The 25,589-nt window shown below is 41.3% G+C and overlaps 1 protein-coding gene and 1 non-coding gene across 2 annotated transcripts in view; both read right to left on the reverse strand.

The window, feature by feature from the left end:
• Positions 1-25,589, reverse strand: part of Fam189a1 (family with sequence similarity 189 member A1) — a 530,618-nt gene that overhangs the window by 205,547 nt on the left and 299,482 nt on the right. The gene's annotated exons all lie outside the window — the stretch shown is intronic.
• LOC115067268 lies at positions 5,593-5,699 on the reverse strand. Its single transcript, XR_003846691.1, has one exon. It is a non-coding gene; the product is annotated as a U6 spliceosomal RNA (small nuclear RNA).

The following is a 25,589-nucleotide window of genomic DNA, read 5'->3' on the forward strand; positions in this document are numbered from 1 at the left end:
TCCCAATTAAATATTTTTATTATTTTTATTTTATATGTATGCGTGTATTGTCTGTGTGTAGGTAAGTGCACCCATGTTGTGCAATGCCCAAGGAGGACAGAAGAGGCTGTTGGATCCCCTGGAACTGGAGTTATGGACAGTTGTTAGCTGCCTTGTGGGTGCTGGGATTTGAACCTGGGTCTTCTGCAAGAACAACCAGTGTTCTTAACCACTGAGCAACCTCTCCAGCCCCAGTAATCCCAATTAAAATAACAACTGGGCTATTTTCTAACTATAATAATGGGAAAATTCCTATGTGTTTTACACTGCTTGAGTGCTTTATCATATGTAAACTCTGAACTTCAAACACTGAGCTTCCAATAAAAGCTCTCAGGAGGGTAGTAAAAGGGCTCCTGAGTGGCAAAGTCAGGGGATCCCGGGTCTAATCTCAGTTTCTCAGCACTGGTCAAGCAGGGCATCTACAGTAGAGTGCTTGCCTAGCATATGTAAAGCCCTAGGATCAGTTTCCAGCAAAACTTTCACACACATATACCTGCGCATACACTACGGTACACTCTTGTATTCCTAACACGTGAGAGGTAGAGGCAGGAGGATCATTAAGATCAGCCCTAGTTATATAGTGAGATAGTGAGTTCTAGGGTAGCCTGGGCTACATGAGACCATGTCTCAAAATATAAAAGGCAGTGGGGGAGGACACATGGACACAGTGGTTTAATTTTTTTTATAATCTAATCATATATTTCTCATCAATAATAACTAATAAATGTAAAGAAATCACTATTTTTAAAGTCTTGTTAAATACTGCTTCCCACCATGATGGAGTGAATTAATCTTCCATTGTAAACACTGGGCAAAATAAGCAAGGCAGGTCCCTTCGGATATCGGAAAGGTCATGACAGATGTGCAATCCCTGAGAGTAGGAAAATTGATGCATGAGTTCCATGGCACCTTTGTTTTCTGCTGGGCTCAGAAAACACATTTCAGGATATGATGGAAGGAGGTGGTCCCATGCAGCGCATACCTCGCACTGGCCTGGTGAGCTGGGCCACAGAGTAAAGCTGTTAATAGGAAAAGACTTTGCAGAGACACACATCAGAGTGAAGAACACTCATGGGGAAGCCCTGAGAATTTTCGTGGAGTTCATAATTACTTGTCCAAACCACAGCTGCATATGTGTCAAGTGAGAGCCATGGTCTGGCAGGAAAACAGCTGGGAGGGCTGTGGATAGAACACATTCCAGAGCAGAGTAATGAAGGAGGAATTCCAGTCATAGAGAAACTGCACTGTGTGCTCTGGGCCCTCAGCCAACCACCCAGAAATCCATGCCTTAAGGGAGATCACCTGATCCCTGGAGAAAGGGTGACTGTGGATTATGGCTGGCAAACTACAGCAGATGGGCTGAATGTGATCTGTCAGCCTATTGTTGAACAACCTGTAGCTAAGAATAACTTTTACATTTCAGTGAAGAAATATATATAACAGACACCATGAGTGACTCCCAAATCCTGGCCATTTATAGTGTCTTCCAACCCATGCCTTAAACCCATCATAATAAATCTTAAAAACAAATTCAACCCTGGAAATCACTGGGATCACAGATAAAGCCTGATGGCCAGGAAAGAGGTTTTTGAAATGAACCCATTGAGAAAAAAATCACATCAAAGCTATAAAGTCCCCCAAACCAGAGGCCACAGAAGCAAAACTGACAAATGTGATTAGACCAAATTTAAAAGCTGCTATACAGTGAAGAAAATAATCCATAAAGAAAGAGCTTACTTTCAGTGGGATGAAAACTACTCATAAGAAAAGGGCTTTATATGCAGAGTATACGTGAAACTAACAACATAATAATTACAATAATTATAATCATCTGACTAAAATAGGCAATTGATCTAAACAGAAAATGCCCACGAAAATATATGTAAAGGGTCAGTCAGCACCTGGAAACTTGCTCACCACCAATAATCACCAGGGAAATCAAAATCAAAATCACAGTGAGAGATACCATCACATCTAGTTAAAATGATGAGACTGCAGAGAAAGTGGAACTCTAATACGTGAATGGTAGGGATATAAATTAATACAGTCGTTACGGAAACAGGATGGATGTTCCTCAAAAACTAGAAACCAACTACCCTTTGATCCAGCAACCCCACCACTGAGTATCTATCCAAAGGAAAGGAAATTCCTATGCCAAAATGCATAGGCTTCTGCATATTCTTATGATAGCATTGTTTACAGTGGTAAAGATATGGGATCAACACAGATTTCCATCAACAGATGAGTGGTTAAAGAAAATGTGACACTATATATACGCAATCAATCATAAGAAGACAAAACCCTTTCATAGCCAGCAACATGGATGAGACTGGAACACATTGTGCTAAGTGAGTTGTGTAAGATAAATGAAGATAATACCTCAGTTTCTCACTTGTGTATGGAAGCTAAAACACCTGATCTTGTAGAAATAGAATGCAGACTAATGGTTACCAGATGCTGAAAAGAGACAAGGGAGGGAGCAGAGGTAGAATGGACAATGGGTGCACAGGTGCAGTTGGGTTGGAGAAGCAACTTCTAATGTTTTATTGCACAGTAGGGTAACTGCTACTGACAAAAATTAATTATATATTTTGCAAAGCCAGGAGAGAGGATTTTGAATATTCTCAACTTACCCCAAAATGATAAGTGTTTGAGTTGATAGGCCAGTTACTCGTTCCAAGGATTATACACTGTATACAATGTATTGAAATGTCACAGTATACCCCATAAGCATATATAATTGTTATCTATGGATTAAAAACTGAAATAAGAGATACTTGGTTGCCTATCATGGCTACATGATAAGATCCTATTGCTGATGACATAGAACTGACATGGAAGCATCCTCTCTGGTGGATAATTTTCATAGTATCAGAAGGTGCTATGAAGGTCAGTGGGGGAGAAACACCATCAATGGACTTCCCAAACTGTGGACAAGCATCAATACTGACCTGCCATGTAATATGTGTTTACTGTTACAATAGTGGCATTACTGTTATGGGGGTAACCATCAACTTCCTGATTAGATTTGAGGCTTGCTCCAGAGGAAAGAATTCATGCCTGGTACTGTAAACCTAATCAAAAGCCCATGGCTGCTGGGGCTAGAGAGATGGCTCAGCAGTTAAGAGCACTGGATGTTCTTGCAGAGGACTCAGATTTGATTCCCAGCACCCAAGTGACAACTAAAAACATCTGTAACTCCAGTTGGGATCCAGCACCCTCTTCTGACCTCCACAGGCACTGTATGACATGGGTGCACTTACATGCATGCAGGCAATACACTCATACACATAAAATAAAAAATTAAAATTAAAATGAAGCCCATGGCTGGTAATGTCATAGGCCATACTAAGGATTCTATTACACTGATTTGCTAAATAGAAATGTTGTCAAACTGCCTTCCAAATATCTGTGTTTGTACTCATAGATTAGTGTTGCTCTCAAGTTTGTTCAGAGAAGCTTCTCTTTGCAGTGGGCAGCAATCAATGCAAAGACTCATAGGTCAACAGAGTGCTGAGAATAAGTGACTGCTGCATGCTCAGTCCTAAATGGGACATTTATATCACCCCCCCACCTTCCAAGGCTCAGGGAACACTATGGCAGAGAAGGTATAAAGAATATAGGAGTGTAAGGATGTGGAGGAGTGTCGTGAAATGTCTTCTGGATACAAGGCCATGGCACTCATGAACTCATGACATTTGTGGTTACCTGCAAAAGGCCTGCACAAGATCAAGCCAGTCAGCATTCCAGCTCCATCCACAGCTTAAGAGCTACTGGCAATTGACGGCTTCTGGGGGGGAGGGAGTCAGTTTTCTTAAGCCAGTCAGCATTCCAGCTCCATCCATAGCTTAAGAGCTATTGGCAATTGATGGCTTCTAGGGAAGAGAGAGTCAGTTTTCTTCAGTGGTATGGCTGCTTATATATTGCCCAGGCTCAGGTGGATGAGCCCACACCTGTGTGCATTCAGGAAGCACTAACTAGAATGAGTTGTCTTTAAAAATAAAAGGAAGATATGGAAGGGAAGTTCAGGGGGAAAGGGTCTAGAGGGAGAGGACTTAAGTTGAATATGATCAAGATGCATTGTATACATGTATGAAATTGTCAAAGAATAGAGTTCTAAAAAAAGAAGCAAGAACTAGGATTTAGCTCAGTAACAGAGCTCTTGACTAACATGTATAAGGCTCTAGGATTGATCTCTAGCACTGCAAATGAAGACACACATAAAGAAATATAAAGATAATACTTTTTAAAAACAAACTGCATGTAACCTAACAGGCAATCATCACTAGGATTCAAAATATGACACAATGCTTGAGGTAGGCCTAGGTTCAATTTTTTAAAAGGGGGAAAGGGGAACAATGGAAACAGAGCCTTTTACAAAGTTCAAAACAATAGGAAAATATTTTGTCATGTAAATATTTAGCTATTTTCTATTTTGTTAACATGGTTTAAAATTGTTTGGAATAACAATATCCTAACCATCTCTTGCCCTAATACTAGAACTTATTTTTACATGGAGCCAGAAACCAAAACAAAAATGTCAGAAAGGTAAGAGTAAATGAAATAGATTTCGTTGCTTTTAATTTTTAAATACCAGTAGGTTATGCTCTTTAGATTTTAGTTAGGAATTAGTAAAATAATGTAAGTTATTAACATAAAATGGGGGTGCATACTTAGTATTAAAAAAGCATCAAGCTGGTCCATCAATAAATGAACAAACTACATGTATGCAAGAACAAAATTCAGCCTAGAGAAAACCCGTAAAACACAGGCCCTCAAAGAGTCACGTGCACCATGTCCAACATACCACCAGAACTTAACAGATGCATTCAGAGAAGAAATATCAAATGATGAAAGTCAACTCAAGAACACACAAATGGCAAGCTTCTACTGGCCAAAATGAGTATACTGCATACTTTAAAGAGAATAATTGTGTGGGATTAAAACATCCTAAATGTATTTCAGTTTATGAGACAATGAGTTTCACAAAGCGTTTATTGGCCACTTGCAGAGGATGCTGCAGCTTATTGTCTTGAGGACTGGTAAACAAACGGCAAAACAGCCCAATAATAGATAAGCAGTACCATTTCAGTATGATCCAAACTAACAAATGATGAAGGCACTGAAGAATTATAGTATTACCATTATCAACCTCCAATGTATTCATGAATCTAGGCATTCCACATTAAAAGTTGCTAACATCACAGAGAGAGATGACTAGGCTTGTTATAACTCCTTATGAAGCTAAGCAGCTACCAAAGAGAAAAACACTTGATTTTGATCAGGCTTCTAAATCCTGTTGGTTATTTCAAGAAATATGCAGGACAGGGGAATACTGTTGGCTGCATATAAATTAGGTAATGCAGGAAGGCAAGCAGGGACTACAGATCAAAGGCCCAGGTTCTTCAGCACAGTATAAAGAAAAAGATGGAAATGAAGAGAAAAACAAAAAAAAACTTCTAAAGATTAGTGACACAACTGTAGTGTTTTGGGGTTCAAATTTAATGATGAAACACTGGAAGAATTCAGTAACAAAACATGTATGATTCTTAATTTTTAATAGAATGTTTAATGAATTTGCATGTCATCCTGGCACAAGGGCCATGCTAACCTTCTTTGTATTGTTCCAGTTTTAGCATATGTGTTGCTGAAGTGAGCACACATGTATGATTCTTAAACACATGGACAATTCATAAAAACTGACCACAACTGAGACACTCAAAGCAAGATTCAACAATGCTAAAGGTTTGAAATGGAAAGTATGGTTTCTCACAACAATACAAGGAAGCAAGAATCACAGGGGCTAGAGTGATTGTTCAGCATTAAGAGCATTGGCTGCTCTTCCAGAGGACCCAGGTTTGGTTCCCAGCACCCACATAGCAGCTAACAACTGTCTGTAACTCCAGTTCTAGGGGATCATATACTCTCTTCTGATCTCAGTGGGCAATACACAACACAGGTGCACTTACATACATGCAAGCAATACATTCACACACATAACATAAAAATAACAAAATGTTTTTAAAAATAAGGAATAAGAATCAGACAACCAAAAGATACCGGAAAAAAAATCTATGGTTGGGAATAAAGTAATGTGCTTCTGAAGGACTTATGAATAAAAGAAGAAATCAAAACCAATATTAAAAGGTTATTTTCTGAATGGAATGACCACATGAAAAACCAATGTGATAATAAGCTGTGCTGTACAGAAGGAACATCTAGCTTTGAGAGAAGCAAAGCTACAAATTAAGAATGTACCTCAAGACTTTAGAAAAGAAAATCAAATCACATCTCCGAGAAAGGAGAAGAAATGACAGACAAGGACAATAAAGGAACAAATTTTACCATACATTGAAAAGAGTGGATAAAGACAAAAGACAGTTTACTGCTAACTTGGAAAACTGATTAAGTTTCTGGTAAGCCTGGCCAGAACAAACTAGGCATAGAAAAGTAACATCAGAAATGGGACATATGACCCAACATCCTGCTGACTTCCAAGAGATGACAGGACACTGTCAACAAATGTATAAGAATATATTTGGAAATTTAGATAACAAAGGGTTGCTTAGAAAAAGTGTAACATCAAAACTGATTTGAGAAAAAAAGATGAATTTGAAAATTTTAATGATTAAAAGATTGTAACTTAAAAATTTCATATAATAGTTCTTAATCAAATTTAGACTCATGTCCCTCCCTTAGTCCCACTGGATTTCATGCATTCAGTCATATATGTTAAGTCTTAACCCGCTCAAGCATTTGTACCCAGGTGTCCTTTGGTTGGCAAGTTCATCCACTGGAGTCTCATCAGCCTATCTAGAGGTCTTAAAGAAGATCTCATTTCTCTCACCCAGCAGTTATCAGTTGCCAATAGTTCCTAGGCTAGGGTTGGGGCCTGGCCTGCTGCCTGTCGCCCTCATTCCTATGCTAGATTTTTGTCTGACTGAGTCGGCATGGGTCTTGTGCATGCTGTCAGCATTGCTGCAAGTTCATATGAACAAGTTTCCAGTGGCCTGGAAGCCTGTCTCCTTATGTTCATGCACCAACCCTGGCTCTTACAATCTTTCTGCCCTCTCTTAACAAAATGGTCCCTGAGCTGTGGGTGGGTGAAGTTTAATATTGGAGTCCTATCCAGGGACACGCACTCTGCAGTCTCTTATTCTCCAAAACTTAGGCAGTTGTGGCCTTCTGTGTGCATCACACTCTGTTGTGTAAGGAAGCTTTGCTGGTGAGAGTTGAGGGATGTACTAATGCTCTCTCTCCCCCCTGTTCCTCTATGTTTCATGAGCCTTAGGTGTAGAGGTTCTACTGCAGATGTGTCACTTAGGGCTGGGCATCTCTCAGACATCTTCTCTGTGTGTGACCAGTTGTGGAACCCTGTAATAGTCTCCATCTGTTTCAAAAAGAAGCTTCTTTGATTAGTGGTGTATGGTACATTTGTTAAATATAAGGATCCATATTTAGTATATTGTAAGAAATTTCATTTGTCTAGAGATATGACAGAGATAGGGTTTTCTCTAGGATCCATGATCTCTCCAGTCATTCATGTATATACTGTTATATTACAGTGCCACTCAAGAGTTCCCTCCCATTGAGCGGGCTTTAAGTCCAATTACATAGCTGTTGATTACCCCCTAGATAACAGTACAACTACTACATCAATATAGTGGTTATTAGGCTTTAGAGATAGGCTGGATCACTGATTGATTTTCTCCCTTAGCAGCTTGCATAGCCTCCTCTAGAACTATAAGAACTAGTCCTCAGGAAGGCTTCCAGGTCAGTTCCTGCTCCTTGCTTCCAAGTCCTATGTCCAAAGTACATCCTGTCTTCAGCAATAGGGTGTCATCTTTAAGTCCCAGGAGATGATCAAGGGCTGTGCCAATAGCCTGTGTTATTTGAGGAGTCTCTTGGAATACTCTGACCAATAACTCAAAGGGAGGTTTCTCCTGTCTGGCACTGTGCTCCTTGCTATATAGCCTTCAGGTATACACATGCACGGATGTTCAGATATTGCGTGTGTACTTTGGGGGGGAGGGGGTTGCGTTAATACATTTTCCCCTGAATTTTTATGCCACCTAAGCTTTATTTATTTCTCCTCTCTCTCTCCCTCTCTAACCTTCTTCTCTCGGGGGGGGGGAGTGTATTAATGCATTTACCTCTGTTTTTTTCATACAACCTAAAACTCTCCTTTCTTCTCCTTGTCTAACCACCCTCTTCCTTCTCCAGTTTAAGTACCCCCACTTTCCTCTTCATAATACCTGCCTCCTATTATCCCTCCTCTCATGTTCCTTCTTCCCCTTTACCCCCATGGTTCCTTCTATGACCGTCCCTCTTCCCTTCCTAGTTGAAAATCCTTATTTTCCTCATTTCTTCCTTGCTAACATCTGTTCCCTACTATCCCCCTCTTTCAAGCTCTTTCTTTCCCTTTACCTCCTTGTTTTCTTTCATTTTCCTGGCCCCTGCTGTTACATCAGGATATATACTCATATATAAGGGCTTGGTGCTAAGATCCACAAATGAGGAAGAACATAACTCACTTGCTTTTCTGAGTCTATGTTACTTCACTTAGTATAACAATTTCTAGCTCCATCCATTTACCTGAAAATTTCATAATTTCATCTTTTCTTAGTTCTAAGTAGAATTCCATTGTATGAATGTACCACATTTTCCTTATCCATTCGTCAGTTGAGAGACATTTAGGTTAAAAAAATTAACTCTTAATTGAACACCACCATGAAAGAAAGTCTCACACCCACATAACTTCAACAGTAAATTCTACCAAAAATTTAAGGACTAAATAAAACAAGTGCACCTGAACTTGTCTTGAGAACAAAAGAACTCTTCCACGTTGTATCTTATAAAGGCAGCATGAATTCTGACACCATCTTATGTCATGGGAAAACTATACAGTCAACTGTCTTGTGAACATAGATTTAAAAACCTGAAGCAAAACCTTTACAAATGACTGTAAAATGAAAAAAGAGAAAGATTCAACACTGAGATCCACATATGAGTCAGAACACACAGCACTTGTCTTTTGGGGCCAGGGATACCTCACTCAGTATAGTCTTCCAGCTCCATCCATTTACCTGCAAATTTCAAAATTTCACAGTTCCTGACAGCTGGATAAAATTCCATTATATATAAGTACCCCAATTTCATTATCCATTTGCCAGTTGATGGAAAAAATTGGAAAACAAATATTTAGAGAAAAGCAATATTCATGAAAGTAAATTAGAGATACATAAGAAGGACCAAACATCATGACTGTGTAAAGTTAGAGACAGGAAACTGTTTACCTAAGGCAGATTTAGGAAATATTTTATGATCACAACAATTGAAGAAAAGTATATAATGGTGTTCAGTAAAGTATTTGAAAGAAAAGCTCTTCTTCGACAAGCTTGATACAGATGTTCTGGCTACGGCAGGGAAGCATCCCTAATTTGAGTCTCAAGTTCAAAATGCTGATGCTCCAAACTGAAACTTTCTGAGTACAACATGACGTCACCAATGGAAAATTTCTCACCTGACTTCATGTAACAGGGCTTGGTCAAAATGAAAATGCACTAAAAATTCTGTATAAATTGACACTTGTGCTCTGTGCATAAGATGTGGGAGGAATTAGAGGGAAGGGAGGGTGGAAATGATATAATACAGTACTCATGCATGAAATTCTCAAAAACATTAGACTAGAGAGATGGCTCTGCAGTTAAGAGCACTGTTCGCTCTTGCAAAGGACTCAGGTTCAGTTCCCAGCACCGCTATGGCAGCTAACATCCATCTGTAACTCCAGTTCCAGGGGATCTCATACCTCTTCTGACCTCCATGGGCACTGAATGCATGCGGGGCATTTACATGCATGAAAAACACTCATACACATAAAAAATAAAATGTTTCAAAAAGCAAAACCTGAATTTGCTGTGTGCTAATCACTGAGTCCATGGGTAATGCAGTGATATATAGATAAGCACACAGTGCTATCATCAAAGCCATGTCACAGATTCTCACCAGTAACCGTCAGTGGAGCACTGGCCCTCTTGCCTCATTCAGGATCTATATAGCTAGGCCTCCAATGGGTGTATCTATAATGAACAGATATAGGCCATTTCTTGTCATGACTCCCTACACAATACAGTATTAATGCTATTTATCTAACACTTACATGATATCCAATAGGACAAGTAACCTTGAGATGCTTTGTAGTGTATGAGAGGAGGTGTGTGGGGTCATATGTGAGTGCTATGGCATATTTCATAGGGGATGTGAGCATTTGAACAGTTCATTATCACAGGGGCACCTTCCCAGGATACTGAGGCATGACTGTTCACACTGCTGTTAGAAAGAATGAGTGAAACTCTACATCTTGGTATGTGCAACTACCATAATTTATTATAGCAATCGAGGTATGGAGAAGATGCTGATATGCTACTTCTGTTTAATCACAAAATAATGTGTACATAAACAAATGTGCAGATACACAATCACCAGTATTTTCTCAAAGGAGACAAAATCACTGTTCATAACAGAAGGTTTAGAGAGGATTGGAAAACAAGTGTCAAACAGTCTAACTTTAATTTAGCATTTGTCAGCACAAGTGAAGTTTCTAGCTATGCCACTTGTATTTTGTATTCAAACATCAATGGACTTTTTTGTGGTAAGATTATGGGCTATTTAAAAACATTTTTTCTTCATAGTCCTTGCTTAGTCAAGTAACAATTGTTATAAAAATAAAAAATTAAGGTAATTTTATGTAACAGAATTCAAAAAAGCATTGTTAGTTTTTAGAAAGTCCCTTGAAGGCCCAAGGAAGCTTCATTCATCAAATAAAGCGTCTCCCTGCTAAAGCACAAATGCATTTCCTCTGTCCTTAAGGTTTTTCAGCAACAGGAATATCAGATAATCAAAGCACTTTGTTCTGTGCACTGTCTGCTTTTCTGTAATTTTACTGCAATTTACAGCATTAACAGTAACAGCACTGACAGAAAAAAAATTAGCAAATGGATGTGGTTTAAATTTTTTTTATAAGTCTGTATGTCTCCAGACATTACCTCCAGCTCAGTAGCGCCAGTTGCGTCAGTTCACTGAGTGACTCCACAGAGCAGCAATTTGGAAACACTACTGCTGTGGTCCAAATACCCCTCCCACCCAATTCATACACTGTAACCTAATACTCAATGTAAACGTATTAAGAGGTAAAGGTTTGGGGAGGTGATTAAGTCCTAGGGCTCCATCATCAAGACTGGGATTAAAAAGGAGGCTTGAGGGAGCTCCCCTTACTTTTTCACTGTATGAATACAGAGCAAGAAAAGACCACTATGGGCCATTGAGATGGTTCAGTGGGTAAAGGTGCTTGTCGCCAAGCCTGAAGACCTGGGTTCCATCTGCCAGGTCCACATGGTGGGAGGAGGGACTGATTCCCGCTAGCTGTCCTTTGATGTCTACAAATGCATTGTGGCACATGCACATGCACAAATTAAACAAATTAATAATTAAAGAAAGGTGCACTCATGAAGCAGAGAGCTTCCCCAGACACCAAACCTATTGGAGCTTTGACCCTGGGCTTTTCGGTCTCTAGAAATGTAAGCAGTGGGTTTATAAATTACCCAGTCTTGGGTGCTTTATAGTTGGAATGCGTGAAGGCCTTGGGATCTTGTTTAGTTCTGCACATTGAGCCATATACTTTATTGTTCCCTTGTTTGACATTTATTAATTTTTTCTGCATGTGCACATATTCCCTCCTCATCCTCACACGGCAAATGTCTGTTATGAGAGCTTGGGAAAAATAGTCTTTTCCAAAAACATGAGCAAAATTGGAAAAGAGCTTTGATAAAAAGCCATCTTCAGGAGCTGGAGAGATGGCTCAGTGGTTAAGTGCACCAGCTGCTCTTACAGAGGACCTGGGTTCAGTTCTCAGGATTCACATGGCAGCTAACAACCATCTGTAACTCCAGTTCCAGAGAAATCTGATGCCCTCTTCTGACCTCCTTGGATTACATGACACGGGTACACTTTATACACATGCAGGTAATACATTCATACACATAAAATAAAAATAATAAAGTATTTTTTAAAGCCATCTAAAGAAATTCATTTGAACCAGAGAGATGGATCACTTGCCTATCAAGTCTGATGATCTGGATTCCATCCCTGGAATCCGTGGTGAAATCAGTTCCTAAAAGATGTCCTCTGACATCCACACATGTGCCAAGGCATGAACATACACACGTATGCATATGTGCACACAAATAATAAAGTTCAAAAATGAATGTCACTTGATTACCAACACCAAGACAAAAAAATACTAATTTATCAGGAGCCCAAGCTACTCATCCATCTATCTTTTAACCTTCAGATATGAGCTATGAGGTCCCTATTCATTACTCTTTTGTAAGTCATGATGTTGGTGAGTCGGGGTGGATCAGATTCCAATTGTCTAAAGATACATTCAGTTTCTTTATACTAACGCAACAATATCCTTAGCAGGCTGATGGTAAGTGAAAATTAATTCCACTGGAAGTTGATAAAGTGAAGTCCATTAAAAGCTAGACTTCTTTAGATTAGATTTTCAAATGAATGAGACAAGAGCTCTTACAATGGCTCCAAAATGGGCATATTTATAACCCTGTCCTGACTGCCAAATATAATTACATCCTTTTCTCCTGCCAACCATTTAAAGTCATTTCACAGTAAGCGGAGAGAGAGCTGTTGTAAATAGGGTGCTCCTCACAAGAAGGAAAAACAGTTTTGGAATCCTTGAGCAATTTGAATGGCTCATCAATTTGGAACAATTTGTCTTGGAATGTTCTTTATTTTCATGTTTATTTGTTTATATACCATTTATTGTCCAAATTAACATGACACTTATTTCCTTCCAATAATAGAAGGACTCACACTAAGAATTGCTTCTATTAGGCACAATTGTCAGAAGAGCATTTGGATCTGGGTTTTAAGCTTCAGCTGAGCCCATTGACCACAAATATAACTCAACCCTAGGTTACCCTGAGCAAAAGCATTAGAATGTGTGTCTGGAATGTCCCCCAAATGACAACATACTAAAGGTGTGGTCCCCTGCCTATGGGATATGATGCAACCTTTAAGATGCAGGACCTGTGAGAGGAGGAAAAGTCACTGGGGTATGCCTTTTAAAGGGATCTGACACTCCTGCACCTTCTTGTTCCATTTCTCTCTTTTCTTCCTAACCACCCTGAGGTGAGCAACTTCCTCAGCCACATGCCCTTATTATAATATACTCCCTCACCACAAACTACAGTTTAACAGGGCCACAGGACTATGAACAGACACCTCTGAAACAGTGAGCCAAAAAAATTTTCCTTCCTTTAAATGGTCTCAGTTATTTTGTTATAGTAACAAATCTGGCTAAGACAAAAGTTCACTCGTCTAGCAGACTTGGAAGGGCTTACTCCTCCTTAAAGGCATCTTGCACCCACCCCACACTAGACCTCTGAGACACTCAAAAATCTCACAGTCCTCCTTCATGGGGCCTGCTACTCTATCCTGCCACCTAGTATACAGAGAACTTGGCACCTGCTGCTTCCTACTAATCTGATGAAAGGCATAAAATGTCCATTTTTAATGTTATCATTATCCTCATTAAGTCCATATTTCTGTATAGTCCTTGTGTTTTTTTTTTACATTTGTATCATATGTTCTGAACAAGACATCATTTGCTTTCTTGGCTGATAAACTAATTCCATAGACATATTTACTTCCTTTCCAGGATGTTCCAGTTGCTGTGGTTTGGATATGGTGTGAGTTCTCTGAGGGCTCCTGTGTTGGGAGCTTGGTCTCTAAGCCAACGGTGTTGAGGACTGGTGGAACCTTTAAGAAGTGTGGCTTAGCAGGAGGCCTGCATCACTGGAGACAGGTCCTTGAAGGGAGTTAACACAGTTTCCCTGGAGCCATAGCTGCTTCTTGGCAGGGGTTGTTATAAAAGTGCAATGCAAGCCCCCTCCTTGCTCTCTGGCTCCTGTCTTGCCACATGATCTTTTCTGCAAACACTCATGCCATGGTGGTGTTGCCTGCCATGAAGCTTTTGCCCAAAGCTGAACAAATGGGGCTGCCCTGTCTTGGTCTTCCAGTCTCCACAACAGTGAGCTCAATGCAGTTTGTCATAGCAATGGAAAATGGTCCAATAAGCCACACCAGCAAAACCCATCTTGACTTTGGACAAATAACCCATGGGCCAACCATGGAGACACAGAACATTAACCATCACAGTTACTGTCTCCTTACCAGACCCTTCTCTCCAGACCTCACCTACTATGGACTCCTATCTCAGTAGCCAAAGCAGTTCTTTTAAAAAATTAAGTCAAACAGTGACACTCTACGTAATACTTTCCAACAGCTCTCCATGACACAATAACAAAAGGCAAGAGCCTTAAGATGACTTGGAAGGGCCTACAACTTCTCTCCTGTTCCTTTCCAGCTGGGAGCCCCAGGCTGCTCTCAGAGCTGTTAGCTCCACTCAGGGACTTTGCATGGACTAGTCCAGGATCCACACAACTGGCTTCTTCACCTCTTCTTTTCCTGGCTTGGCTCAAGTGTCATCTGCTCCATGTCTTTTGCTGTTGGCATCTTATTTAAAATGGCAACCAGGGTGGTATATGGCTATGTAGAGTGCTTACCTGGCACATATGAGACATTGGGTTTGATCCCCAGCAACACAGACATGAGAAAAATCAAATCGAACCACGATGACCACCTTTCCTTGCATTGTTCTCTTGGCCTGTGCATTACATTTTACCTTCTCCCTTGGCATGCATCATCTTTACTGTGGTTTGAATGAGTCCTCACAACTTCTTGTGTTGAAAACTTAGTCCCCAAATTCAAATGTTAAATGGTATTTAAAGGTGGGACTTTTGGGAGATAATAAGGCTTAGATGAAATCACAAAGGTGGCAGCTCATGGAGGCTTTAGTGGCTTTGTAAGAAGATCTAGCAAGCTTGCTGTGTTGCCATGTGGTGTCCTGTGCACATGAAGATGCAGCAAGGAGGCCCTCACCAAATGCCAAGCAGATTGTGACAGAACGTTCTGGACTTCCCAGCCTCTAGAACCATGAGTGAAATAAACCTCTATTTTTCATAAATGACCTAGTCTTGGGGAGATATTTTATTATAGCAACAGAAAACACACTAAGACAAAACCCTAACATGCAATATTACATTTTCATTTTATTTCTATATACCTTCATCCGAGCATCAGCTCCATGAAGATAGAGGTCATATTTGCTCACTGATGTGGAATGGCACTGATAATTAGGAGTCACTCAATAAATACTGCTTGAATGAATAAATAACTTACAAAGTGTATATAGATACATTTTTATTTGAATTCTCTGCCAGGATTGCTGGTTTTAGGAGCTCTGCAAGGGAGGAATGATACAGGTCCATGTGAGAGAAGTCTGGGTTCATATTCAAAGCAAGACTAGAAGTTTTGAGAGAATTTTGAACTTGGGAGTGACATAATGTGATCTAGGTTTGCCAAAGTTCACTGTGGCCAAGAGGTGGCACACAGCTGCAGAGGCAGGAGAGGACCAGGGTGGCATACAGCCGCAGAGGCAGGAATGGAGGAAAGTGGCATTTCAGTTGCCCTGGAGTAGATTGTTATGGGTCAGGGAAGTAGGGGCCAAGGTGAGAAATGATTATGTTCTGGGTACATGGTATAAGTGGAGCTAACAGCTAACAGGTCTTGCTGATGAACCCTGCTAAGAGAAGGGAAGGGAGCTGTTCTAGTTTCTTCATTGCTGTGACAAAATACTTTGACCACTACTAACTTGGGGAGGAAAGGGTTTATTTGTCTTACATCTCCTAGGTCACAGGGAGCCCAAAGTAGCAACTCAGGGCAGGAACCTGGAAGCAGGAGCTGGAACACAGGCCATGGAGGATCACTGCTTACTGACTTGCTCCCAGGCCCCTGCTGAGCCTGCTTTCTTATGCAACATAGGCCCACCTGCCCAGGGGTGGCACCGCCCACAGTGGGCTGGGCTCTCCAACATCACCCATCAAGAAGATTCCCCACAGACGTGGCCACATGAAGTTCTGGGCAACTGAGAAAATGGCAACTGAGATGAGGCAGAGTGGAGAGAAAGACTCCGGGTAGAATCAAGATTCTTCTGCTTTGTGCGTGCATTCCCATGTTTCCTGAATCACTGTTCATAACACGAAGATACAGACTCAATGAGTCATTTATCAGCACATGAATGGACCAAGAAAAAAAGCAGCATAAACGTTAACTGAATATTATTCACCTGTAAAAGGGAAATAGTTCTGCCATTTGGAACAACACAGGTGGACTTAAAAGACATGTTACCATGTGAAAAAAAGTCAGGCACAAATAACCACATGTTCATTCTCATCTGTGGCAGCTAAAAGAGGTGGCCATTCAGAAGGAGAACAGTGCTTACTAAAGAAACTTGAGCGAAGAGAAAGGACGGGTAAGAAGACTCAAAACGTAGTTTCCACAGGGGATTTCACTCTAGTGCTCTGGAGCACAGTGAGCAACTGCAGGCTATCACTCAGGAGAGGATCCTGTAGGCTCCCAGCACAGAGAAACAATACTTTTTGAGGAGGCCCAAATGACAATAATCTGATCTGATCATCACACCTGCATAGGTGTATCGAATTATAATACCCCACAAATAGTTATGAATAAATCAATTTAATTCATTTTTAACTTTTTTGAAGACTTCTTCTGTTGTTTATGTGTTGAACTTGAGATGTCTACCAGACATTCATACTGACACATTAAGTACATCAGCCAGATGCCCAAGAAAGAAAAACAGAGGCATTATCAAAGCTGTTGAGTCTGGCGGAAATCACAGGAGAGTAATGTATGGACACAGAGAAAGACTAGCATTTGGCTCTGAAACCAGCAGGACAGACTGAGGGGGTTAAGGCAGTGAGGGAGGGAGGATGGTAAGGCTCTGCTGACACTGGAAGCCACATAGACAAGATGCTTTGAATAATGCTACAAGATTAAACAAGAGGCAACACATTTGGAGAATGGGGGAATTCACCAGAAGGGCAGGGTCATAATGTCCTGTGGGTTGCTGGAGGTATTCCTTGAGGATGAAAGGCAGAGCCGGATTCAGGGAAGCAGGAAACTGGAGTCAGAGTCCTAAGGAAAGTCTCCAGCACCATGTTCAGATGCTTGGGGATGAGAGAGAAGGATCCAGTATACTGAGCTTTCTAAATATGGGACATAGGGTGCAAGCCAGTGCACATGATCATTAGAGGAAAGGCAGCTATATGGCCAAGAGACTTAAGGGTACCAGGATAGTGACAGTCACAGAGAAGAGCAGGAATGCTAGTCCCACGGAAAAGTGATACAGGACAAGTTTAGAATGCTACGTGGCAATGTCTTCTTTAAATTAATTGAGGATTCACTTCTAAAAAGCTGAACTTCTCCCATCACACCATGCCAGTTTTTTTTAAATACTTTTTATTTGAAATAGTTTATTATTTTTATTTTATGTGTATGAGTACATTGCCTGCATGTAGGTAGGTATACCTGTGTCATGTAGTGCTCATGGAGGTCAGAAGAGGATGTCAGATCCCCTGGAACTAGAGTTTCAGATGGTTGTTAGTTGCCATGTGGGTGCTGGGAATCGAACTCTGGTCCTCTGCAAGAACAGCCAGTGCTCTTAACCACTAAGCCATCTCTCCAGTCCCTTTTATACTTATATATTTTTCTCTATGAGCAAGTCATATAAAGGTACCTACGACCTACAGAAAAAAAAAAACAGCAATGTTCTATTTTAAGCTCTGCTGCCAAGAATCCAACTGTTTAAAGCAGTATTCTCCCTGGTTTTCTGTAACTAAATTAGAAGATTACTTCAAATACATATCTCTACTAAAACTAAATAAGGCACCCTATCCTTTCTTTTATACAAAACATTTGACAATCAGAATCTAAATTTGAGAAGCCAAGTTTCAGAAGTTGGTCACATGCTATTTTTAAGTTAACATGTAAAATACTCAAAGTCCATTTGAATGGCCAAGTAATCTAAACATACTAGTAACCCCAATTATTTTTATTTTCTTTTATTTTAGGGGTGTGTCTATGCAGGGTGGTGCTATGTAGCCCAGACTGGCCCAGAACTTACCATATGGCAAAGGCTGGCCTGGAACTCATGATCCTTCTGTCTCAGCCTCCTGAGTTCTGGGGTTATAGGTGTGTGAATTGTGTCCATTTCATTCTCATTAGTTTCTTTCGTCATTATCGCTTGACATTCAAAAATTAGACAATACTGGTAGTTTGTAGATCACACATTTAGAACACAAGCTTGCCCCCGGCTTTTACAATCTAATTACAACTGTTATTAACTGTTTGCTATGTAAACACAGCCCAAAGCACAAACAGTAGAAGGTGGATTAAGAGAAAAAACTTCTCTGTTTCTATGGACAGATTATGACACCCCCAAATTCATATGCTGAAGCCTAAACCCTTAATGTGACCAGATTTGGAAACCAGGTACACAAGAGCATAAGGATGGGCCTAACTGAGGGACTTTGATCCTGAGGAGAGATGTCTGTCCGTCTGCTGTCTCTGCCTGTCTCTCTTTTGTCTCTGTTCTCTCTCAACTAAGAAGAGAAATGGCTGTCTGCTCTGTCTTTGCCTGCCTCTCTCTTTTGTCTCTGTCTCTCTCTTTATATCTCTCTATCTCTCCTTTACTCTGTGTCTACCGTCCCCCATGGACCTAGGAAAGGCCCTGTGAACACATACAAGGTCCTTACCAGAATCCCTTTAAGCTAAATTTTTTTTTGAGAATTTCATACATGAATACAATGCCATTTTGATCATATCTACCCCTCATTACCCACTTCCTGGTCCTCCTCCCATTTACTCCTCTCGGCTTTATCAGACACACACACACACATACACACACACACACACACACACACACACACACACACCCTACTATACTGCTCCTGGTTGCCTGCCAGAACTTGAGGGTAAGATCCTGTCATTGAAGACACCATACACTTTGGACACAGGACATGGAAAATCAAGACGGTACTGATCTGGAACCATCCTCCTTGCTAGCTACCTTTCATAGTGATTAAAGGCTGCTGGAGGAGAAAAGTCATCAATAGTTTTACCTAGCTGTGAACTCTGTGAGCTATAATAATGACCTGCCTGGCAAGACATGCCCAAGGGTACAAGAAAAGTATGAATGCCTTGGGTAACCAACAACTGTGACTGAATTTAAGGCCCACTCAACAGGAGGAAACCCATGTGGCACCTTGATTTCAGACTTCCATCTTCCCCCTCCCATAAACCTGTAGCTGTGGTCCTCTTCTGTGTCCTGGAGCTGTGGTCCCCTTCCATGAGCTGGAGCCATAGTCTCCTCCCATGAGCTGGAGCTGGGGTCCATCCCATGAACCCAGAGCTGTAGTCCCCTCCTGTGAATTGGAGCTGTAGCCCCCACACATTAACCTGGAACTGAGGTCACCCGCTATGAACTAGAGCTGTGGTCCTTTCCCTTGAATCCGGAGCTATAGTCCCGCCCAGGAGCCATGGTTCTACAGTCCTTTGGTAGTGGGCTGATAGCAGAGCAAATTGGAGGATGGAGGCAGCAGTTTCAGCTTACTCCGGGTGGCTACATCCCCATAGCCCTGAGATCCCAAGTTGTTCATGACAGTGGCTTTGACTCTGTGTTAGACTTATGATGGGGACAAAGGAGGTTTCTGTCATTTGCAGTTTCTAGTCTTAGGAGGACTGATTTTCAAGAATGGACTTCCCACCTCCCTTGATGGCCAGCTAAGGTCTTGACTCCACACGTGGTCCTGGGCATCCAGGCCCTGATACAGCTTTCCCATTCCCAGGCACCAAGAGATTTTCCATCATTTTTCTATTACTCTTCTACAACCCCAGTGTACCACCACCTATGCCATGAGAAAATGTAAAACACCTAACTGAACTTCTAGAAATAAAATAAAATAACATAAAAAGACTTCCAGCCTCCAGAACCTTAGAGGCTAAATGTCTTTTCCTTCAGGAATCCAGTCTGTGGAATTTTGTTATAACAGCCTGAGCTGAGGCACCTAATTAAGGAGGTTTTCATTTGAGGGTTTTTTTTTTTTCCTTTTAGAAGAGGAAGAATATGTTGTTACAATTTCTCCAAAATTTTGCCATTGTTGTTCTGCTGTGGTTTTGAGATAGGGTCTTACTATGCAACTAAGCGGTCTCAAACTTGCAACTCTCCTGCTCCAGCCTCTTGAGTGTTGGGATCATGGACATGTACCATCATGCCTGACAGTAAAAACGTTTGACACAAATTGATGAGCTTTTCTGGGATGATGGGACTCCTAAAATGCCCATCTACAGACTACTTCATCCACCCACTCCAACCTCACCAGTCACTCCTGACAGGAACTTGGGCTTTCTTGATGCTTGTTTTGACACTGTCACTAAACTCATGTCTGGTAATGCCTGGTCTGAAGACCAGGCAAAGCAAAGAACTAAGCAGTGCCCCAGAGCAAGCCTGGCCCTATGAGCCAAACCTTCTTGGGAAGCCAGTTGGGGGCTACTGGGGACCACCTCACTTACTCCGATTCCATTTATTCCTCAGTCATGCAGTGACTTGCTCTCCTGTAGGTCACTGAGGTGAGGGAATGACCCACACAGGTAAACTGAGGCACCTAATTAAGGAGGTTTTCATTTGAGGGTTTTTTTTTTTCCTTTTAGAAGAGGAAGAATATGTTGTTACAATTTCTCCAAAATTTTGCCATTGTTGTTCTGCTGTGGTTTTGAGATAGGGTCTTACTATGCAACTAAGCGGTCTCAAACTTGCAACTCTCCTGCTCCAGCCTCTTGAGTGTTGGGATCATGGACATGTACCATCATGCCTGACAGTAAAAACGTTTGACACAAATTGATGAGCTTTTCTGGGATGATGGGACTCCTAAAATGCCCATCTACAGACTACTTCATCCACCCACTCCAACCTCACCAGTCACTCCTGACAGGAACTTGGGCTTTCTTGATGCTTGTTTTGACACTGTCACTAAACTCATGTCTGGTAATGCCTGGTCTGAAGACCAGGCAAAGCAAAGAACTAAGCAGTGCCCCAGAGCAAGCCTGGCCCTATGAGCCAAACCTTCTTGGGAAGCCAGTTGGGGGCTACTGGGGACCACCTCACTTACTCCGATTCCATTTATTCCTCAGTCATGCAGTGACTTGCTCTCCTGTAGGTCACTGAGGTGAGGGAATGACCCACACAGGTAAAGTGCTCAGGGTGGTACCTGGCATGCCATCCATAGCAAGGGCTTCCAGACTGACTGGGAAAGAGCACGCCACCCCAGAATAGGCTGCTGGCATGCTGGCTTCTTCAACTTTATTCTGCTTTAATAAAGAAGGTTATTTTATTTTTTATTTTTACTGGGGTTTGAGCCCAGGGCCTTGTGTATGCTAGGCAGGTGCTTTATACTGAGCTATGGTCCTAACCTTGTTTGTTGGTTTGTTTGTTTGTTTATTTATGTGTTTATGCATTTTTTGAGACAACTTCTCACTCTACAATCCAGGTTGGCCTAGAATTCATTATGTGTCCCAGGTTGACAGTGATCTTCCTCCCAGAGCCCCCAAGTGCTGAGATTATAGACATGTGCCACTGTGCCCAGCCTAAACAAAGCTTTCTAATCTCTTTTTGTCTTTTTGAAGACAAGACATAAAAATTCTCATGTGAAAGATAGCCTCTATCCACCAGGGGAAAAGAAGCATTATTCCACAGGGAGTCATAGCCAAGAGAATTTGGTAGAAATAACCTTGTTAAAATAATTATCTCTCTCTACCTTCCCCACAGTTTTTCTACAGCTGCCTCTTTTTATTCATCCTGGAATAATAGCATTTGGGTTTTGTACTTCTTTTAGCTTTAATTTCTTTATGAGGGCTCTTGTGTCACATAAAACTGTGTAAGTTTATATGCTTTTTCTCATTCCTCTTCTTCTATCATGTGTCAATTTATTTATCAGGCCAGGCTGGAAACCCTGAGAGAGTAGAAGAAAACGGCTTCCCCTACAATTCATTGTGTATTTATAATAGAAGAAAATACACTCAGAAGTCATCAGTGGGAGTAGAGTAATAGTGACTGTGATTAGGCCAAGTCCTTTAAAACACTGTCAGTACTTGTAACTCCCCAATCCCAGCACCTGTTACAGGGCATCACCACTCCTGGGGTTTAGTGGAATCCTAACCGATTTCTCTCAGGAGCTGCAACATGCTAAGGAAATGGGATAGAGACCTGGGTTCTATGAGCTTAAAGTACCTGAGTATTGATTATGGTCTCTGTGCCCCAGTAAGGTGTTGAAAAGGAATGCCCAACACAGTGTGGTATTTTTTAAAGAGAAATGCTGCCCTCACTATAGGATGCTGGGCACACAGCAGCCCTTGGTAACTGTCCATCTGGCTTAGGTGTATGACCGAAAAGTGATGAAGACATACAGTGCTGGGAGCTGGTCTTCAATGCTCCTGAGGTCTGTTTCCACGTAACACAGATTGTGTTAGTTAGCTTTCCATCACTGTGACAGAATACTTCAGAGAATTAGCTTTTAAGGAGGAAAGGATATTTCAGTTCATGGTCTCAGTCCTGTGGTTTGTTGGCCCTATTGCTTTGGGGCCTATAGAAAGAAGGCACATCTTGTTGATAACACAGGGTAGAGGAAGCAGTTAACCTTATGGTGGCCAGGAAAAAAATCAGACAGAGAAAGACCACTAAGTGTGGTGGTATACATCTGTAGTGCCAGCTACTTGAGGCAAGAGGACCATAAATTCAATGCCAGCCAGTCTTCAATTAAGACTATCATAAACAAAACTTAACACAAACAGGAACTAAGTCCAAACATGCCCTTCAAGAACACGCCCTCAATGGCTTGACATCTTCCCACCAGCCTTTGGAGGACAATTATCTGAACTTGATTACAGTTCACAGTACCCTTCCTCTTAATTTTCAAGGACAAGACAGACAAATGTTACCAGGTTCGCTGACAACAATTAGAAACAGGAAGTCACTGGTAAATATAAATGAACTAGAAAGGGGCATCAGGGATGGAAATTAATGGAGAAAGGGATGCACTGTAATCTTCCCCAGCCTTACATCTATGAGCAGACAAAAACTGGGGTTATTTTTACCATTGCTTTCAAATCTGAGGTGGAGGGAAGTGAGGTAGGCACAGGTGGCACTAGGGAATTTTTAAAAAAGCTCTTTGACATACAAGCACATATGCTAGCTGGCAGAATATCAACCAAGTATAAAAGGTCCAGGCTGAGAGGTGAGTGATGCTCAGAGCTGCAGGATCCACTGCAGATCGGCAAAGGGACATTTTACAAGGCTGTAGAACAGACACAGGAGTCCAGAACTATACCAAGGGAGTACTGAGCAGCTATGTCCTGGACAACCGCTCCCAGCTGGCCAATCTAGGATGGCAACATCCTTGTCTAAAAGTGAGCTTTGACAGGGAAAGGTAGGTCCCCATGGGGCACAAAGGCTGCTGAGATGCATTAACACACATTATTCCATGCTCAGAAGCACAGGGAAGGGACTGCTGCATCCTGAATGAGCAGGACAAAGTATTGGCAGGACTCATGTGCAAACATGCAACAGATCTATCAGGCAAGGAAGCGAATGGAACCAGAAGTGTGAAAACAAAGCTCACAGATGGGGAAGAAAGCACCAAGAGACAAGCTCCCACAGCAACTTCCTGGAGCCTTGGAAGCTAATGAGAATATGAATCCAGCAAAAGGATTCAACGTGATAAAAGATGAGGCTACGAGGGAAAAGAGACTGGAGACAGAACTTAGGAAACCAATTACAAAGTGAGAATTAAAATCCTACCACTGCAAGTCTCATAAATAATTTAGAAACAGCCGGGAGCAGAGAAGACATGAGTGAAAATCAAAGTCATGGCATAGGAGGACACCTGTTACTTCCACAGTAATTCTGAGGAGGGAGGAAGAGATCTGGGCTAAGTGACAAGGAAGATTCGTATGGGGGTAGGAAGCTTTCTCTGGACTCTAGAAATAAAATGCTTTATAACAAAAGGCTGATAATCTGAAGTTTACTGTGCACTTCAATTTCACTTTTATTAATTCAAAGAAACACAAATGTTTAAAACATAAACAGGGAATCCATGGTACAGCAATCTTCAGCACTGCAAAAAAGAAAAAGAAAAAGAAAACCTAGCACTGCTCATCCCATTAAATGAATGCTACTTCAATAATGTTTTTAATGTGTGTTTTATCGAGTTTGGGGCATTTTATATAATTAATCAACTTTAGACCCTCTTCCCCAGGCATACCCCCCTCCACAGCCACCCTCCCACCGGATTTCATGCATTCAGTCACATATGTTAAGTCCTATCCAGTCAAACATTTGTACCCAGATGTTCCTCTGTGAAAGTTCAGTCACTGGAGTCTAGTCAGCCTATCCAGAGTCACTCTCTTAAAGAAGACCAGCTCTCCCTCACCCAGCAGTAATCACTTGCTAATAGTTCTTCAGTTAAGGCTGGGCCTACTGTCTATTTTTCCCAGTTCTATGCTGGGTTTTTGTCTGATTGAGTCAGCACGGGTCTTGTGCATGCTGTCACCACTGTTGCAAGTTCATATGAACAAGTTTCCAGAGGCCTGAAAGCTTCTGTTTCTTTATGCTCATGCATCAACCCTGCCTCTTACAATCTTTCTGCCCCCTGTTCCACAATGTCCTGAGCAGTAGGTAATGTTTAATATAGAAGTCCTCTCCAGGGACACACACTCTGCAGTCTCTTATTTTCTACACCTCGGTCAGTTATGGCCTTCTGTGTACATGACACTCTATGTGAGGAAGCATCACTGGTGAAAGTTGAGGAATATATTAGTATTATCTCTACTCCTGGTTCTGCTAAGCTCCATGAGCCTTAGGTATAGAGGTTCCACTGTAGATGTGTCACTTAGTGCTGGGTATCTCTTAGATATATCTTCTCTGTGTGTGACCAGTTTTGGAAGTCTGTAATTGCCTCCATCTGTTGCAAAAAAGCTTATTTGACAAGCGGTATACTGTATACTTGTCAGTAAATATAAGAATCCATATTCAGCATATGCTAAGAAATTTCATTTGCCTAGAGGTTTGTGTATTTGACTATATTTACAGTGCTATCCATGTGATCCCTCATATTGAGAGGGATTTAAGACCAATTAGATAGTTGTTGATTACCCCCTAGATAACAGTGCCACGATTGCACCAATAAAGATAATTTGCTTAATTTGCTGTGCCAGCCATTGTGGTTATTAGGCTTTACAGGTAGGTTGGACCATTGATTGATTATCTCCCCTAGCAGCTTGCATAGTATCCTCTAGAACTATGAGAGCTAGACTTCCAGATCAGTTCCAGCTCCATTACTCCAAGTCCAGTGTCCAAAATATGTCCTGTCTTCATCAATAGGGTATTATCCTCAAGTTCTGGGAGGTAATTGAGGGCTGTGACAATAGCCTGTGCTACTTTGGGAGTTCCCTGGATTGGCAATCAATAATATTTTTAAAAACACATACAGTATACAAGCAGG

This window comes from Nannospalax galili, unplaced genomic scaffold, assembly GCF_000622305.1.
Source record: "Nannospalax galili isolate Female #2095 unplaced genomic scaffold, S.galili_v1.0 scaffold685, whole genome shotgun sequence".
Lineage (NCBI taxonomy): Eukaryota > Metazoa > Chordata > Mammalia > Rodentia > Spalacidae > Nannospalax > Nannospalax galili.